This window comes from Gobio gobio (genome assembly GCF_949357685.1).
Source record: "Gobio gobio genome assembly, chromosome: 7".
Lineage (NCBI taxonomy): Eukaryota > Metazoa > Chordata > Actinopteri > Cypriniformes > Gobionidae > Gobio > Gobio gobio.
In genome coordinates, this window is record NC_137103.1 from 39,222,730 (window position 1) to 39,241,423 (window position 18,694).

General features: G+C 39.8%; 1 protein-coding gene across 1 annotated transcript in view; it reads left to right on the forward strand.

Moving 5' to 3' along the window:
* Nucleotides 1–4,396: 4,396 nt before the first annotated feature.
* The window catches only part of vangl1 (VANGL planar cell polarity protein 1), a 44,172-nt gene continuing 29,874 nt past the window's right edge, over nt 4,397–18,694 (forward strand). Inside the window, exon 1 of the mRNA XM_079821742.1 lies at nt 4,397–4,538. The gene's annotated coding sequence lies outside the window, so the exon portion shown is untranslated. The remainder of the gene's footprint in view (nt 4,539–18,694) is intronic.

Here is an 18,694-nt window from a genome sequence, read left to right on the forward strand (position 1 = left end):
TATTCTTTTATAGTTCCAAGCAGAAGTGTCAGTACTATGTCCAAATACATTTTTTTTATCAAAACAATGTATAGTTAAATACATAGTCAATTTTTCTTTTTACAAAAAGAAAGAAACTTATAGTAAATATACATACACACAAAACAATTAATACTTTGATGTAATGTTTGAAATCAGCGTATTATTAATTAAATGTCCTTCTTACATTAAGTGCGTATGCCACGCCATCTACATAATGGGCAGACAGTGTCAGTAGGCCACGTCATACAGCAACATACTCCGCATAAATGCCAGTGGGACAGTGGCATGTGTCACTAAAACTAGTGACATTTGTCAGTGGACAGTGGCATGTGTCACTAAAACTAGTGACATTTGTCAGTGGACAGTGGCATGTGTCACTAAAACTAGTGACATTTGTCAGTGGACAGTGGCATGTGTCACAAAACTAGTGACATTTGTCAGTGGACAGTGGCATGTGTCACTAAAACTAGTGACATTTGTCAGTGGACAGTGGCATGTGTCACTAAAACTAGTGACATTTGTCAGTGGACAGTGGCATGTGTCACAAAACTAGTGACATTTGTCAGTGGACAGTGGCATGTGTCACTAAAACTAGTGACATTTGTCAGTGGACAATGGCATGTGTCACTAAAACTTTTGACATTTGTCAGTGGACAGTGGCATGTGTCACAAAACTAGTGACATTTGTCAGTGGACAGTGGCATGTGTCACTAAAACTAGTGACATTTGTCAGTGGACAGTGGCATGTGTCACAAAACTAGTGACATTTGTCAGTGGACAGTGGCATGTGTCACTAAAACTAGTGACATTTGTCAGTGGACAGTGGCATGTGTCACTAAAACTTTTGACTTATGCCACTGTCCACCATGGTGTGACATTCGGGCATCTCCAAAAGGAAAGCGTTCACATTTGTAAAAATGTGTTTCTTTCTTATTACATAATTCCATAAAATTAGTTGTGAAATATTAAAGCCATGAGTAGGTAGGTATGCAAAAATAAACAAGTAATCAGAGACTGATATTAATATAAATAATAAGTAAATCATTTATAGAATATAAATTATATATAGGCCTACCATTATATAATTTAAATCAGATAAAGTATTTACAAATTAGCCTATTTATATATCAGACCCTGCATTGCCGTCTAACTAATTAAACAAAATGTCAAATACACCGTTGATGTTCCTCAACTGTAATAAGTTATGGTGTATCTTTGCGCTGGCTAATGTGTATACTGACACCTATAGGCGAGCGTGCAGCATCATGATGCTTGCATGCACAATTTAAAGGTTTACAGTAACGTGTGCGACTGTTAATGCGGTATTTCTATTGACTTATGACGAATGGTTTATTCGTGTTTTATAGGATGTGCAGTTTGCATGATCAACAACATTCATGGCATTACATTTAACATTCAGTGGCAGATACAGAAGATTGTCACAAACCAACACGTCATATATTACGATCTTTAAAACGTTCAATTGACATTTATTTCAAACATATCTCGAAAATAGTTTGTTTAGGTTTTTGTGGCACAAATACACCAGAACAGCTGCTCAGCTCATCTGTCAGTCACTGCTGAGTGTCACAACATACAGCGAGATGTTCCGCGACTCACTGTCACTGTCAGAGTCAGTGTTTCGCGACAATGTCAGTGACACATGCCACTCTCCACTGGCACATGCCACTGAGAACCGGAAGTGCCACAGGGTGTGTCACTAAGCATAGCGACATGTGCCAATGGCCTCTGTGCGTCAGATGCCATGTCACTTAATGTTACTACTGCTACTGCTAATATCTGTGGATAATGTCAGAAAGAGAGTATGACATTTTTTTTTTATCAAAGTGACTATTACATAATAACTCAACTTTGTTCTCAATACACTAATAACAAATGACTTTACATAATAGGCCTATATGACAATATACAGTACAGTACCAAAGTAGGCTAATGTGTGTAGGCATATTCTTAATTGCACATACATATTTTATAATCTCCAGAATATTCTTTGAAACATTGGTCCTATGTTTATGACAACAATTATCAAACAGCCTTATTTTGGTGACCATTGTGAATGAACAAAGCTTTAAGCTTTATGTGGCAGGGAAAGTGGATGGGATATGTGGGGGATGGAGCTATATTAATGATAGAACGCTCTCTCTCTGCATCTCTCTCGCTTCAGTGGTTTTATGGGGTATGATAGCTGAATGCAATCAGGAAGTCAGTAAAGACTGCAGACAGAGAGACGTAAAGGAAACAGAAAAACAGAGACAGACAGAGGTTTATAACAAGACATAAGATTAATGTATCATGTGTATTTATGTTGCTGTACGTATAACACCTTAGGCCACATGCAGGTAATCAAACCGAGGGCACGACTGCTGAATGTGCCACTGCTTTTATACAACAGTTCAATAAACAAGCAGATAATATTGAGTAACTTACATTTTAGACACAATTGCCATTTAATTTGTTTTTTCCTGCAGGTGCAGACGGAGAAAAAGTCAATGTAGAATCAGAACCAACCGTTGTCTCAAAGCAACACACAGGTGTTTCGTTCCTGAATGACTCAGTGTTTTTGAGCTAATCAGTTCAGTGAATGATTCACTAATGACATTCACTATTTTGTTCACGAATTAAAGGGTTAGTTAACCCAAAAATGAAAATTCTGTCATCATTTACTCACCCTCATGTTGTTCCAAACCCGTAAGATTTTCCTTTATCTTCGAAACACAAATGAAGATTATTTAAATTAAATCTGAGAGATTTCTGTCCTTCCAGACTGCTCAACTAACACTTTGACACTTCAAAAAGTTCATAAAGAGATTGTAAAACTAATCTATATGAATTGAGCGGTTTAGTCCAAACTTTCTGAAGAGACTCGATCGCTTATGATGAACAGATTGAATTTAGGCTTTTATTCATATATAGCCTAAACATTGGTCAACGAACATAAACAGAAGCTCAACTGAACCTGCTTGACATGCGAGAACAAACCTTACTGGATTTACCTTACCAATCAGGCATAACATTGTGACCGGTGAAGTGAATAACACTGATTATCTCTTCATCACGGCACCTGTTAGTGGGTGGGCTATGTTAGGCAGCAAGTGAACATTTTGTCCTCCAAGTTGATGTAGAAGTAGGGAAAATGGGCAAGCGTAATGATATGAGAGAGTTTGATTGGCCTAATATTGTGATGGATGGACGACTGGGTCAGAGCATCTCCAAAACTGTAGCTCTTTTGGGGTGTTCCCGGTCTACAGTGGTCAGTATCAAAAGTGGTCCAAGGAAGGAACAGTGATGAACCATCGACAGGGTCATGGGCGGCTAAGGCTCATTGATGCACATGGGGAGCAAAGGCTGGCCTGTCTGGTCTGATCAAAAAGACAAGCTATATCTCAAATTGCTCCAGAAGTTAATGCTGGTTCTGATAGAAAGGTGCCAGAATACACAGTGCATTGCAGTTTGTTGCGTATGGGGCTGCAGACCAGTCAGGGTGCCCATGCTGACCCCTGTCCACCTCCGAAAGCACCAACAGTGCAGCACATGAGCATCAGAATTGGACCACGGAGCAATGGAAGAAGGTGGCCTGGTCTGATGAATCACGTTTTCTTTCACATCACATGGATGGCCGGGTGCGTGTGAGTCGCTTTCCTGGGAAACACATGGCACCAGGATGCACTATGGGAAGAAAGTCAACGGAGACAGTGTGATGCTTTGGGCAATGTTCTGGTGGGAAACCTCAATCCAATCGAGCATCTGTGGGATGTGCTAAACAAACAAGTCCGATCCATGGAGGACCCACCTCGCAATTTACAGGACTTAAAGCAGGGGTGGGGAAGGTTGATCCTGGAAGGCCGCTCTCTGGAGGCCAACCCTAATCAAATGCACCTGAAGCTTATCAAGGTCTTCAGGATTAGAAAAGTTACAGGCAGGAGAGTGTTTTTTTTTCAGGGTTGGAGCTAAACTGTGCAAGAGAGTGGCCCTACAGGATCAACGATCCCCACCCCTGACTTAAAGGATCTGCTGCTAACATCTTGGTCCCAGAAACCACAGCACACCTTCAGGGGTGGAGTCCATGTCTCTATAGGTCAGGGCTGTTTTTGCAGCAAAAGGGGGACCAACACAATATTAGGAAGGTGGTTATAATGTTATGTCTGGTCAGTATGTGTGTATATATATATATATATATATATATATATATATATATATATATATATATATATATATATATATATATATATATATATATATATATATATATATATATATATATAATTTGCCAGTGTACGTCTAATTAGAGGCGATAACTCCCCCTAGCGCTGCACACTGTAATGAGTCTCAGTCCCTCCACCTCCTCAGCCAAAGAGTGCATCATCTGTGTGCTCCGCCTGTAAAGGACACTATCATTACAGCCGTCAGATTGGTCGCAATGCATGACAGTGGGTAAATCTGGGTACAGTGTATTGATCATCGGATCATTTTATCGGGGATGTTGGCGTGACCACTAGGTAAGTTTCTACTATACCTATTGTCTATTCTTTTGTGCTCCCTGCACTGATCTAAATACAAGTGATCACCTTTTGCCGCTTGAAGAAACAGCGATGCATGCTGTTAAAGTTCTCACGCCCAGCTGCTGTCTCTAAAATGACATATTTAAGTCATAGCTCATACAGAATATTGATTGTGGTCCTTATGACAGGATTACAACGAAAATCATTATTGATGCTTCCGGACGAGACGAATTAACCCGTTATATTCACTGTGGAAATTCATACTACAGGCTACATTAGGCTACATGCCAATAACGCTTTAGATGCATTTTCTGTAACATTTCCTCACCTAACAAAAACACATTTTCTTATTGTGCAATGGGCTGACTTCTTAATATGATCATTAATCTCGTGTCTCACGAGGCGCCTCCAAAAATGCCTTTGGGTGGATCACGCTCGCACCGCGTAGAGTGCTTTTAGTAGCCTATTTGTTGGTGTATTTATCGGATGAATTAGAGGCAGCGATTCCCCTTTTTTAAAGCACATGGTTGGCATTCCATTGACTTGGGTGGTGTATCCATGACTAGAGATGCCTGATTTGCCATAGAATCGTTCTTTTGAGCCGAGTCATTTTCTGTCTCGAAGTAGCAGAGCAAAGGAATGGATTGACCGAACATTTCATTAAGAGGGACCTAAATATAGTTTTACAACTGGGGAAAGTGATGATAATATCTAACCATAGAATGACCACGGAATTGAAAAAGAAAAATCATAATGAGTGTGGACAAATTTTGTTGCTATACATTAATTGATAATGTAGTGTTATAAACGCTATTTTGTTTTATTTTTTGTATTAACATTACATTTTTCTTATTGTATTTTGTTGCATAATGTAACATCAGCATCCTACTGCTTCTGGAGCACTACGAGCAATGAAACGAATTCCCAGATAGCAAAAAATATCGGCACGGCTTCTTTTTGCCGCCGGCCCTAAGCTGTCGGCTATAGGTGCGTCCCGCTGGCGGTGATGAAACGTTTGCCGCCGAATACGTCACTCCCATTTCTTGCGAGATGCCGCGGCCGACTAGCCGGCGGGCCGCCGGCTTCATTTTCTCTGGCGGTTGCCTCCGCCTAATGGACCGCGGCCGGCTGGCGGCAAGCCGCTGTGAAATACAAGGATTTCTACTCTCAAATTCGACCAGCCACGTTGGCTATGTTTGGCTTGTTGGGAAATAGAGTGGAACTGACAGCATTTTAACTAGTTCTCACATTTGAAGCGATTATAAAATCATAATAGCCTATATGTGAATTATATCAAATATTAGTTTTTTTTGCTCCAAAGCCATTAGGGTTTATAACAGATTCTTGACTCTTGATTCCATGATAAGGTTAGGTTTAGGAAATTACATTTAAATTTTCACTTGATTATTTGCATGTCGAGTGTGTTTAAACAGTGTTGGTCAATTTGACCCATAATGGATGTAGGCTAATACTTTTTTTTTTTTTAGCATAATAGGAGGGTTAAGAAAGTTTGAAAGTTCATTTTAGGATAACACTTATTTTTGTATTGGCCTTTTTTCTATTTCTTTTTGGACTGACTTTAAAATAGACATGACAAAAAATTAGAACTAACTTCATGACATTTTACTTTGTTTTCAAAACCCATATTTTTCTGAAAAACAAAAATATATTATTAATTATTTAGGAAAAATTCTACATTCATAAGACAAGAATAACTCAAAAGAAGCCCTCTAATATTACCTCTTATAAAGCTGATTTTTACAATATTTGAAACCCTCTCAAACATGAGGTCGCAAAACAAAAAGCTTACAAAAACAGAAACCTGAAAGCTTTTCAATTTCATGTGACTGCCTTAATATTATAAAGTATTTTCTATCTCAGAATTCTTATTTTTATTATTTATTTTATATACAGTGTTACATTTGTTGTTATTCTTTGTTCTACATATTCGGAACTGTACCACAATGCTTTATTATTTTTATTTTTCTCTCATTGTACTTTTTGTATTGTACTTGTCTATACATGTACTAATTTAAATAAAAATAAAATAAAAAAAAACAGAGAAGTACCTCCACCGGCCGAGAGGGGCAGTATACTTAAAAAAGACGGAAGACAAACCGGTAAAACATACAGATTTACCAACAGCGGCCGCTCATCACATGGTTTTAGTATTTGAAGAGAGGAGATCAGAAAATATCCTCGACTACGAGCGTTTAAGTAAGTACATGTTTCCTTTTTGTGTCACACAATATTATGTTCATTTTTGATGTATAGCTATACCGGTAGGTTGTTTTAATTAGTTTGTTCAGACACGCACGCTGATATAGTGCACAATACACAGTGTTAGCTAACACGTGCTGTTTCGCCTTTTTTACACACTGAGTTCAAGCATGTTCTACATGTTAAAATGTATCTAGCTACTGTAGGTAAGTTAGCCAAAGCTTTACATCTAGAAAGACTTAAGTTTAACTTTTGGTGTTTTCTAACAAAACAGAATGATGTATATAGGTTATTTAAATTATTTTGTTAGTCCGAACAAGCATGCTGCTAACGTTAGGTCAGTTTTAGCAAGTGTTAGCTAACATGTGCTGTGTTGCTACTGTTCTTCTAGCATTTAAGGTCATTTATGAGTTATTTCTCTGAACTGCTGTACTTATTATGTTTGAGGACAATGCAGTTTACTTGAATCACTACACTGAATGAATACATTTTACTGCTCCACATTTGGCTGACCAGTTTTTCCCCCCACAGCATAGCTACTGTATATTCTGTATTTAACGTTAACAATGCGGTTTTGTTCACATTTTCTTGCAGATACCTTGACCAGAGCACAATCGGTTATCTTCATCCAAGAGACCTATTGTTGGACAATCGTTTCGGCTTTCAAGGTAAATAAATTGTTAGTCACAATGTCTAGTTACTGGGCTATAAGGAGAAGAATATTGAAAGGAGTTGAGATGGACAAACAGGAAATTGCAGATGTTGGAAACTTTAACAGTATGGAAAATTGTGCCTGTAGTTGTTGTTATATATATATATATATATATATATATATATATATATATATATATATATATATATATATATATATATATATATATATATATATATATAATTAAAATAAAATATTTTTTATGTAGATTTCCAGAATGAGAACCAAGCCCTGAGGGAAAGCAATGCACGAGCAGGTGAGAACATGCACTCTTTCTTAAATTTTACTTTTTTGACTGTGATGTAGGTCCAAAATTACCAAATGCCTTTCATTTTGTAGCTTCGGATGACAGCGGCTCACTTCATGAGCAGGTGAAGCAAGTTGGGACAATGTTGACGACGTTTGCTCGTACTGGGCAATCAGGTACAACTTGCAAACAACACCTGTGGTTGTTGGTTTAATTCCCACTGGGGCCACCTGTACATGTAGTAGACCTAGTTGTAAATGTCATAGTTTAGTAGTTGAGGGACCAGGACTGACTGCTTTATTCTTTTATTCTGTGAACCCCTGTAGGTGCAGATCAGACCCTAATGCTGCGACGTCTTGGAGAGTTTGGCGATGTTGTGCATAGCATGGACAACAAAATGGACACTATGCTGCAACATTTCAGTGCCAATGTGTCTTTTGGAGAGTTATCCCTGCCAGGGGGTCTGTTACTCCCCCTAGACAACCCATTTGGCGTTGCTTGACAACAGTTTGAGGCAGGATAAAGAGCTCCAGTAAGTGTGCTGATTTTGTTTATAATGCTGTAGGGTAATCTAAAAAGTAAAATTTAAGATTGTACACTGCATATTCTACAGTCTGAATCACAGCCTGTCACATTTTTATATTTATGTATGAGAAGCTTCAGAGATATGTAATTTGTAACACTTTTTTGTATTTTCAGCTTCGGTTTTTGGCAATCAAATGTGGGAGGGACCTAAAGACAACCGTGTGGCGAATGCTTTAGAGTATCTTCTCTAATCACCTTTCCATTAATACAACCTGGACGGGTGTAGGGGATAAAGCATGTTTTAGAGACATGTTCCTGAAGACCATTGTTCAAAGTAATATATATATAAATATATAAATTTGTTATATATTTAAGTAGATGTGTGTGGCCTTATGACATTCACATGGAATGACAGATCTGTATTTTCTACAGGAGCCATCCGGAAGAACCCGGCAACCCAGGATGCCACTGATGAGGCGGTCCAGGTTAGCGCTATGCGTTACCTGAAAGGAGCATCTGATCGTGAAGGTGGAAAAAGACGCCGCACAGCTGAGAGGGACCCACAGCCGACCTCTTACACCTAGGCTGACTACTGACACCTGGAACCCTTTCTTTATCCTGCAGTCAGTAACATCAAGACCCCTAAAGAAGCCAGAAGTTTCAGGCTACACTCACCCAATCCACACTGTTCACTGTGGAAATTACTTTTTTTTTATTCCCTGTGACCCTGCCTTGAAGGCAGCTCCTTGGATAGATATGGGATGGCGAGGTTGTTTGTCCTTTATATAGGCGCACAAGAAATCACTGAAGATAAGCCAATTTGCGCTGCCTCATTCTGGAGGTCGGGGAAAACCGGAGAACCCATAGTCAGGCTTGTTATAATGTTCTGTTCTACTACTGTTCTATTCTTCTCCAGAGCTTTACTCTAAATTATTACCATTTATGCTATTGTTAGAAATGGCTTGTTAAATGTGATGTTATACCTCGATTTATTTGGTATCCTGCACATTCTTTGGTACCAAATATCCTCATTATTTGATATAATATTTAATGGTAATTCTTTTCATCCCAGAGCTGACCTATTTGTTATTAACAAATATTGTAAGTGTTATAATTTGCTTGTAAGGCTGTTTTTTTTTTTTTTAAACCAAAATTTAATTGGAAACATGCAGGTTCTTTAGTAAAAATGTTTTTTGTTATTTATAGGCCTATTTAAGCTTATTTATTGTCTGTTATATTTAATTTATATTATCTTGTATCATTGATAGTTAATGTACTTTGAAATGTGGAATAAAAATGCCAAATGGGAATTTATCTGGTTTGTTCAATTATTATCCATCATAAACTGCATGTTACAAATATATGAATAATAAATAAATATATATATTATTTATTACACAATAAGCGGAGGCAGATCGTTCGAAAAAAGCGTTTGCCTCCGCCGGGCCGCCTTCTGGTATAAAGGCGGCGGAACGGCGGTTTGCCTGCGGGCCGGCGGCGGTACGAAGGCGGTAGGAAGCCGGCTGCCGCTTTTAAAAAGCGGCTGCCGCCGGCGGTGCGCCGTCAAACGTGTTTGCGATTACGCAATTCTGACGCTTCTACAGCCGCCGGATCACCGCCGGTGGTCCGCCGACTCATTGCTATCTGGGTTGGTGAATCTCCTTTAAACCTGTCCATTGAACTGAACCGTCCGAGCGAACCGATTCTTTCAAATGAACTAGTCTTCCCAACGCTATCATTTACGCCCATGAGCTACATGCGATTTATGACCTCTTGCGGTTACCGTTTCATTCCTTCATGACAGAGTGCTCTTTGGCTGAGGGGGTTGCACTCGCATTATTGCAAAATGAAACGAACATACAGTATGTTCAATTTCAAAGCGGATCGTTTTTGTTTTGAATGCGAGGTGCGCATGGAAACAACGAACGGCTTGCAGGAATGAAACAGATCATTGTGCCTTCTTTACATGCGTTGGAATTGGTGCCGTCAGAGGGTAAATTGATACTTATGTTTAACTTGAATCCTGATTAACTAATTTCTTTTCTTTTGTGTATAAGGTATAAATCATATAATTATGACAAAAAGGGGTGGGGTTGACTATCTTTAAAATGGTACATGGAGGTTTGCAGGATTATCTAATTGTGTTTTTTTTATACATGTAAGCTACAAACACTTATGCATGTGCTTATTATGATTGGGAGTTTAACATCTTAAATTCACTTTCTTCTTTGTCTCTAATCCCAAGTGTGGAATAACAAATGTAGGTTTAAATGTTTAGTCTCATAGAGTATCTCTACAAAACTAAAATTTTCTTAAAATACAGGTGTCCTAAAGTTATTATTGTAAAATGTGGTCTATAACATGCTCCTTATCTTGACTTTTGACATTGTGTTTATTGCATTGAGTATAGAATCACTGCTCACATCTTAAAGGTCCCATGGCATGAAATTTTCATTTTATGAGGTTTTTCAACATTAATATGAGTTCCCCTAGCCTGAATATTGTCCCCAAGTGGATAGAAATGTTGATCAGTGTAAACCCGAGTTCTGGCTGTCTTTCTCTGCCTTTGAGAAAATGACAGGCCAGACGAGCCAATCCTGAAGTCTCCTGGTTTGACGTACAAGCAGGAACGGTTACCTCCCTTTCCTCCGACCCAGAGAATCTGGCACGCCCATGCAAACGCGAGAGAGATCATTTTCAAGATTCAAGAGTTTTATTTGTCACATACACAGTTATATACACAATATACAACTGGCAGTGAAATGTAAACAGGTCCGCTCCATGGACAGTGCAAATAACAGTTACAAGAAATTAAATAGAAATAGAATAAAGTTAGAATAAAAAGTATTAACATAAGTAGAATTATAAATAAATCAAGTAAAAGATAAAAATAGGAAATAAGATTAAAAAAAATATATAAAAAAAAAAAAAAAAAAAAAATATATAAAAAATATGTGGATGATAAGTGAGATAAACTGTAGACTTAAAAATAAGTGGTTAACATAAAATATATAATATGTATATATAAAGAAGTATAATGTGCAAGGTTTATTACAGGTTGTTACGCAGTAACAATAGGGACGTAAAGTAAAGTGCAGTGCAATTGCAGTATGTGGATGTTAATGTTGAAAGACCGTATGTTTATGCGTGTGCGGGGGTGAAGTGAGTCACGTGACTGAGTTCAGGAGTCTGATGGCCTGGGGGAAGAAACTCCTCCTGAGTCTTTCAGTCTTTGCCATCAGGCTACGGAAGCGCTTACCAGATGGCAGCAGGGTGAAGTGAGAGTTTGCAGGGTGATTAATGTCTCTGATGATTTTAGTAGCTCTACCTCTGCAGCGTTTGGTGAAGATGTCCTGCAGAGACGGGAGAGCTGAGCCTGAGATGCGCTCGGATAAGCGCACCACTCTTTGCAGGGCTTTGCAGTCGTGACTGGTGCTGTTCCCGTACCACGCTGTGATGCACTGAGTCAGGACACTTTCTATCGCCCCTCGATAGAAAGTTTTCAGGATGGCTGGTGAAACCCTGAATTTCCTCAGCTGGCGCAGGTGGTACAGTCTTTGCCTGGCTTTTTTCACCTGTGTCTGGATGTGTGTAGTCCAGGTCAGATCCTCGGAGATGTTCACACCCAGGTATTTGAAGCTGCTCACTCTCTCTACCGGTGTCCCGCTGATCATGAGAGGGGAGTATGACCGATGCTGTCTCTTCCTGAAGTCCACAATCAGTTCTTTGGTCTTGTTAACATTCAGAGAGAGACAGTTGTCCTGGCACCATGATGTCAGTTGCTCCACTTCGTCCAAGTATGCCGTCTCATTGTTGTTGGAGATGAGACCCAGGACAACAGTATCATCAGCAAACTTGATGATCGAGGTGGAGCTGTGTGTGGACAAACAGTCATGGGTGTAGAGAGAGTAGAGCAGGGGACTCAGCACACAGCCCTGTGGAGCTCCAACACTCAGGGTGATGGAGGTGGAGGTGAACTGGCCTACTCTCACCGCCTGGGGTCTGCCAGAGATCATGGGTTGTGAATGAGTGAATGCTGGCAGTTTCTCAGTGTTTGGATGTACAAATGAAAACAGAAGTCTTTTTTCAGTTCCTTCTGATCTGTGATCAGTGATTTCTGATGTGTAGCTAATTATTTATTATTCGTGCACACAATGCGGCTTCTCTCTCTCCAGACAGAACAGTGTTTTCGTGTTTTCTATCTTGTGAGTCAGTGTTTTTGTACGTCCTCGTCGCGTCTATCGGTTCTAAAATGTGCATACAGTCATGAGTTTCTGCTCAACATCGGCAGAGTAACATCTTTAGAGATAAACCTCACACACGCCGAAGCTCGGGCTGCACTGGCCGGTGGCCTTCAACATCCCCGTCCCCCAGTACTGCATCTGGCCCACAGCGGAGGCACCAAACGCGGCGTGAGATTAAGCAGAAGGGGGGTAAGCGTGAGCATATCCGGACTAGCCAGCCTAGCCCCACAATAAACTGGATTACATTCGATTACTGCTGTTGTGTCTTTGTTTGCGCTGTGTACTCAACGCGCGTCACTGACGCTTTTATTTTATTTAAAAAATAATGCTATTATCAACACTTACTTTTAACTCGTTCATCTCGACAGCTGTAATGGTACTTTGCATGTGTTACAAAGTTGGTAATAATGATGAAGACGGACTCGGTGTGACTGGGACTCGTGTTTATTCAGAACTCTCAGATACAAACACAATAAACTCGCGCTGACTGACAGCGCTCTCATAACTCAGTAGTTACTATAAATAACTTTGTTAGCAATCGCTGAGCTCCATCTCTAGTACGTTAGTGATGTCCGGTTCGCGAACGATCTTTCTTTTGAACCAGTTCTTTTTAGTGAACCGAATCAGTTCACCAAATCGGACTGAATCGTTCTAAACGGTTCGCGTCTCCAGTCAGCGCTGATCCATAATTTACTAAAGTTACTAACTTTCTGACATGAGTGACAGTCCCTCCGACTAGAAATAGACTAATAACCTGAAGTATATGCTGTAACTACAACAGTTCAGACATGCTGAGAACTGATGTGAAGTGAACTCAGGTCCATCCGTCTCTCTGGCAGCAGCTCGTGCCTGCTCGTGCCTCGTAGACCTCATTAAACCACGCCCCCTCCGCTCATTTAAAATGCAAAGATGTTAGCCAATCACAACAGTGGCCGTTTTTACTGAAGTCTCACAGCAGACACGCCTCTTGAAGCAGGGCATTCAGCCACCGGGCAAACAGCAGTATAGAAAAAATGCCTTTTATTTCTAAATTATGACATTTTATGATGTAAAAGTCATACTAACAATATAAGTACACCTCAGGAAACATTATAAAATAATAGAAAAATGCCATGCCATGGGACCTTTAAGTAAATTCCCATATCTGGACTTCCTTGTGCTTCTTGGTCTCTTAAGGAGCTACTTCCAGCTAATGTAGGCCAGATAATGATGTTGGACCCTCATATCACTGAATTTTGAATCCTAAATAAAAAAGTACTGAAACTTGAGTTAGTGTTGTGTTAGTAACAAATTAGCATACAGGCATTTTAACAGAGCATGTGCATTTCTGCTATGTGTTGTATGCTGTGTTGCTTTGTCTGATAAACAGTGGTGTTTATCCTCTTGAAGCACTAGAAATAAGCTACGAGGCAGCCTTTCTTGTAAAGCAGACCTTTTTATGTCTTGCACATCAGAAAACAACGCACACTTGCAAACTCTGGCTTTTAATCTGTCAGTAAAACTCTTGCAGTTTATATCTGACAGCGCATGAATTATGCATCGGCCTATCTAAAAGTTTTATGCTCACATGCACTAAAATAACACTAAACTTTATCTTAAGAACACCGCAAAGAAACAGGTCTCCCACTTTGTTGTTTGAGTACCCGTAATGTATTTATAAACCTTTCTATTGCTACACACACATTTTCCACACGCATGCATGTCTTTCAAATGGGATAATTTCTTATGTTTAAAACTTAGGTTTTGTACCAAATATCATTGTTTAAAAAGTAGAACACAGAAAGGCATGGAGCCTGAAAACATTGGACTTGATAAGATATTGAGAAACTCACTCAAACACACACACTTAATTTTAATTTCATAGTATTTTATACTGTCCACCACAACATATTTTTACCTGGCAACAATTCTAGCAAAGGCTTCTTCAAACAGCACCCAGGGAAGGGAGTATTAACAAGACTTATGACAGGGAAGCCTTGCTGTAAAATGCGTCAATAGAGCTTGTGTTGGCCTAAGCTGCAATCACCATGCTAACCACACAAGCATGTGGTTTTTTTACAGTGAGATGAAGAGCGATGGGAAAGACGATGGGCTAGTCAGCCAGCGTCAGTGGCCTTTTAGTCATGGACAGCAGTTAGCACTCTTAAAGGGGTGATGAATTGAGAAATCAACTTTCCCTTGAGCTTTTGATATATAAAAGGTCATAATAATATGATATAAGAATATCCTGTAAGTTTCAGAGCTGAAAACTTCCTTGTTAGTCAAAGAAAAGCGTTTATTGACACCAGGCCCAGCAAACGATCAATCTCAGAATATGCCAGGCTATTACGTCAGAGTGTAGTGAAGCACCGCTTCAACAGAAGAAGAACAACGCCTGATCCTGTAGCCCCGCCCACCGACTCGTGCCACTAACACAACACAGGCCTACATGGAGCTAAACCGGATAGAATTTCTAAACATACCACATAAGCTTCATTCGGATTCCAATATTATGAATGCATGGATGAACTTTATTTTTAATGAATATCCAGCTCAGTGGATTGAGCGTCACATTGAGCGTCTGTTCTTTCATTTCACTGAATTTGTTTGTAAACAAGAGACTGGATTTGCAGACTGGATGAGATTAACCACACTTATGTGAGTAAACATGTTTTTTATATGTGACAATATTGCATTGTACAATTGTGGAAGTTTTGATCATGCAGTCTGCGACGTACTTGGCGCGCGCATGTGTGTGTGTGTGTGTGTGTGTGTGTTTGTGTGTGTGTGTGTGTGTGTGTGTGTGTGTGTGAAAAACGGTTCACGCTTATATCCACCGATCGGGTGGGCCAAGTAATAAAAAAATAACATTCCAATCAGTCACGGGTGGATGAGAGATAAATCATTGTGTTTGTTTGATAAAGATATTTTGCGAGCCCTGTGGGACGAATAATTTTGGTTGCCGTTTCTCACAGGCTTTCAAAACAATTCCTCGTGTAGCCTAGCTCATTAAATATGAAAACCTGTTATCCAATCCTAGCCGTGGGCGTTTACTTCCAAGTCTTCAGTGCGGCACGCCCATCAAAACCCAGTGTTTCTTGAGAGAGCCTCAAAACCAGGGAAGAAAAAAGCCTATTACTTATTAATTATGATGTTTTTGAATGTAAAAACCACGCAAACGTCATAAGTTGACCTCAGACAAAAGTATTAAAAAAATTTAAAAAGCCAGTTCATGACCCCTTTAAAAATAAAGGTTTCTAAAATGTTTTTCTTTGCTTGCAGTGATGGTATAGAAGAACCTTTCAGTAATAAATTCTTAATTTTACGCTTTAAAAAATGCTGGGTTGTTTCAACCCATGGTTGGGTCAAATATAGACAAACCTAACCGTTGGTTTAAATTCTTATATTTTTTAACCAACGGTTGGGTTTGTCAATTTGATCCAAACATAGTCTCAGCCATACATATGGCACACTTATCTGGAAACACTTTAAGAGTTTCAAAGTCGTCATCTGATTGGTTGATTTCTACAGGATGTCCGCGAGACGAGTGTGTTGCGTTCTTTAACGATCCGCCTGGAAACAAATGCTGTGACTCCAAACTCCCTCGTTGAAGAATACCGCGTTGTGATTACAGCCGTCACAATGACCGCGTACCAGGGTCAACTAAATGCTGGATTTTCAAAAGTATGTGAAGTTTGCGGCTCTATTGTTGCAGTAAACTTGCACAATGTTCTTATAATTTGAATAATTTATAGATGCACGCCGGTCTGTTATTGCAGGGACATCGACTTTACATTTTCACACCCCTGAAATTCCACTGGTGGTTAAGGTTCTACATGAAACCTTCAATGCTAATGTTTATTATTAAGAGTGTATGAACAGTACTCAACAGAACTCAAAATGGGTTTTTGCATGTGCTTTATATCTAGAATTAATAAGCGCAGTATTTGTATACAGAATAATGCTGATTTATACACAAGATTAACATTTTAACCATCCAAATACTTCAAATACTACAAAAGTGTGGTGTAGTAGCTGAAGCTGCGAGCGTGAGAGTTGCTAGTTTCACAAGCGCATGAATGAAGTGCTCTAGGAACATATGAATGAAAGCCCATCTAGTAAATGAGGACTACATTATGAAGTAGTCTTACATAAACAGCAGCTTTTGTGATGTTTTTGACTGCTGTTCCTGTTTGTGTGTTTGTGTGTGTGTGTGTGTGGGTGTGTGTGTGTGTGTGTGTGTGTGGTTTCCCCACAGCTACACTTTAGAGACAGACTGCACTCCCAGTTGGAGGGAGAGAGCTGTTCTGTGTAGGACTGGATTGTGCTGGCTAAATATAGAGCTACCAATGTTTCTGACACAATTATTTAATTTCCATCTGGCCTCAACACCCAGATTAAAGTGAGCAAGGCTCTATAATGCAAATTTTCTATTTCATAATCTTACCCGCTGTGCCTCTCTTTCTATGTCCATTTCACTATAATATACACACAACATGTTATTTACATTTTCTGTGACGTGAACTGCTTAGGAGAACTTCCAGTATAGTCTTGGAGAAGAGCCAGTGTGTGTTGAAGACATGATGAGGGGGGGAAAAGTTAATCATTGTGTAATACTTATGAGTTTATTTTGGGGTATTTGTATTTTAACTAACATATATTAATATCTGTGGCAGGAAATTGCTAGGAAACGGGAGAAATGGTATTTCCAGGCCAGAGTCGAACCTGTGCCTGTGCCACCCATATGAGCACCATCACTTAAAGCATTTTTTTTTCTTTTTAAATGGACAATACTAAATTTAAAATCAGCATGAAATGCGATAGTCTTTTTTCCCCCTATTGTGATGTACAGTGGGGAGAACAAGTATTTGATACACTGCCGATTTTGCAGGTTTTCCTGCAAAAATCCAGAAAATCACATTGTATGATTTTTAAATAATTCATTTGCATATTATTGCATGACATAAGTATTTGATCACCTACCAACCATTAAAAATTCCGGCTCTCACAGACCTGTTCGTTTTTCTATAAGAAGCCCTCCTGTTTGTACTCGTTACCTGTATAAAAGACACCTGTCCACACACTCAATCAAAAAGACTCCAACCTCTCCACAATGGCCAAGACCAGAGAGCTGTGTAAGGACATCAGGGATAAAATTGTAGACCTGCACAAGGCTGGGATGGGCTACAGGACAATAGGCAAGCAGCATGGTGAGAAAGCAACAACTGTTGCCGCAATTATTAGAAAATGGAAGAAGTTCAAGATGACGGTCAATCTCCCTCGGTCTGGGGCACCAAGCAAGATCTCACCTCGTGGGGCATCAATGATCATGAGGAAGGTGAGGGATCAGCCCAGAACTACACGGCAGGACCTGGTTAATGACCTGAAGAGAGCTGGGACCACAGTCTCAAAGAAAACCATTAGTAACACACTACACCGTCATGGATTAAAATCCTGCAGAGCACGCAAGGTCCCCCTGCTCAAGCCAGCGCATGTCCCAGCCCGTCTGAAGTTTGCCATTGACCATCTGGATGATCCAGAGGAGGAATGGGAGAAGGTCATGTGGTCTGATGAGACAAAAATAGAGCTTTTTGGTCTAAACTCCACTCGCCGTGTTTGGAGGAAGAAGAAGGATGAGTACAACCCCAAGAACACCATCCCAACCGTGAAGCATGGAGGTGGAAACATCATTCTTTGGGGATGCTTTTCTGCAAAGGGGACAGGACGACTGCAACGTATTGAGGGGAGGATGGTTGGGGCCATGTATCGCAAGATCTTGGCCAACAACCTCCTTCCCTCAGTAAGAGCATTGAAGATGGGTCGTGGCAGGGTCTTCCAGTATGACAAAGACCCGAGACACACAGCCAGGGCAACTAAGGAGTGGCTCCGTAAGAAGCATCTCAAGGTCCTGGAGTGGCCTAGCCAGTCTCCAGACCTGAACCCAATAGAAAATCTTTAAAGGGAGCTGAAAGTCCGTATTGCCCAGCGACAGCCCCGAAACCTGAAGAATCTGGAGAAGGTCTGTATGGAGGAGTAGGCCAAAATCCCTGCTGCAGTGTGTGAAAACCTGGTCAAGAACTACAGGAAACGTATGATCTCTGTGATTGCAAACAAAGGTTTCTATACCAAATATTAAGTTCTGCTTCTCTGATGTATCAAATACTTATGTCATGCAATAAAATGCGAATTAATTACTTAAAAAATCATAAATGTGATTTTTGTGAGT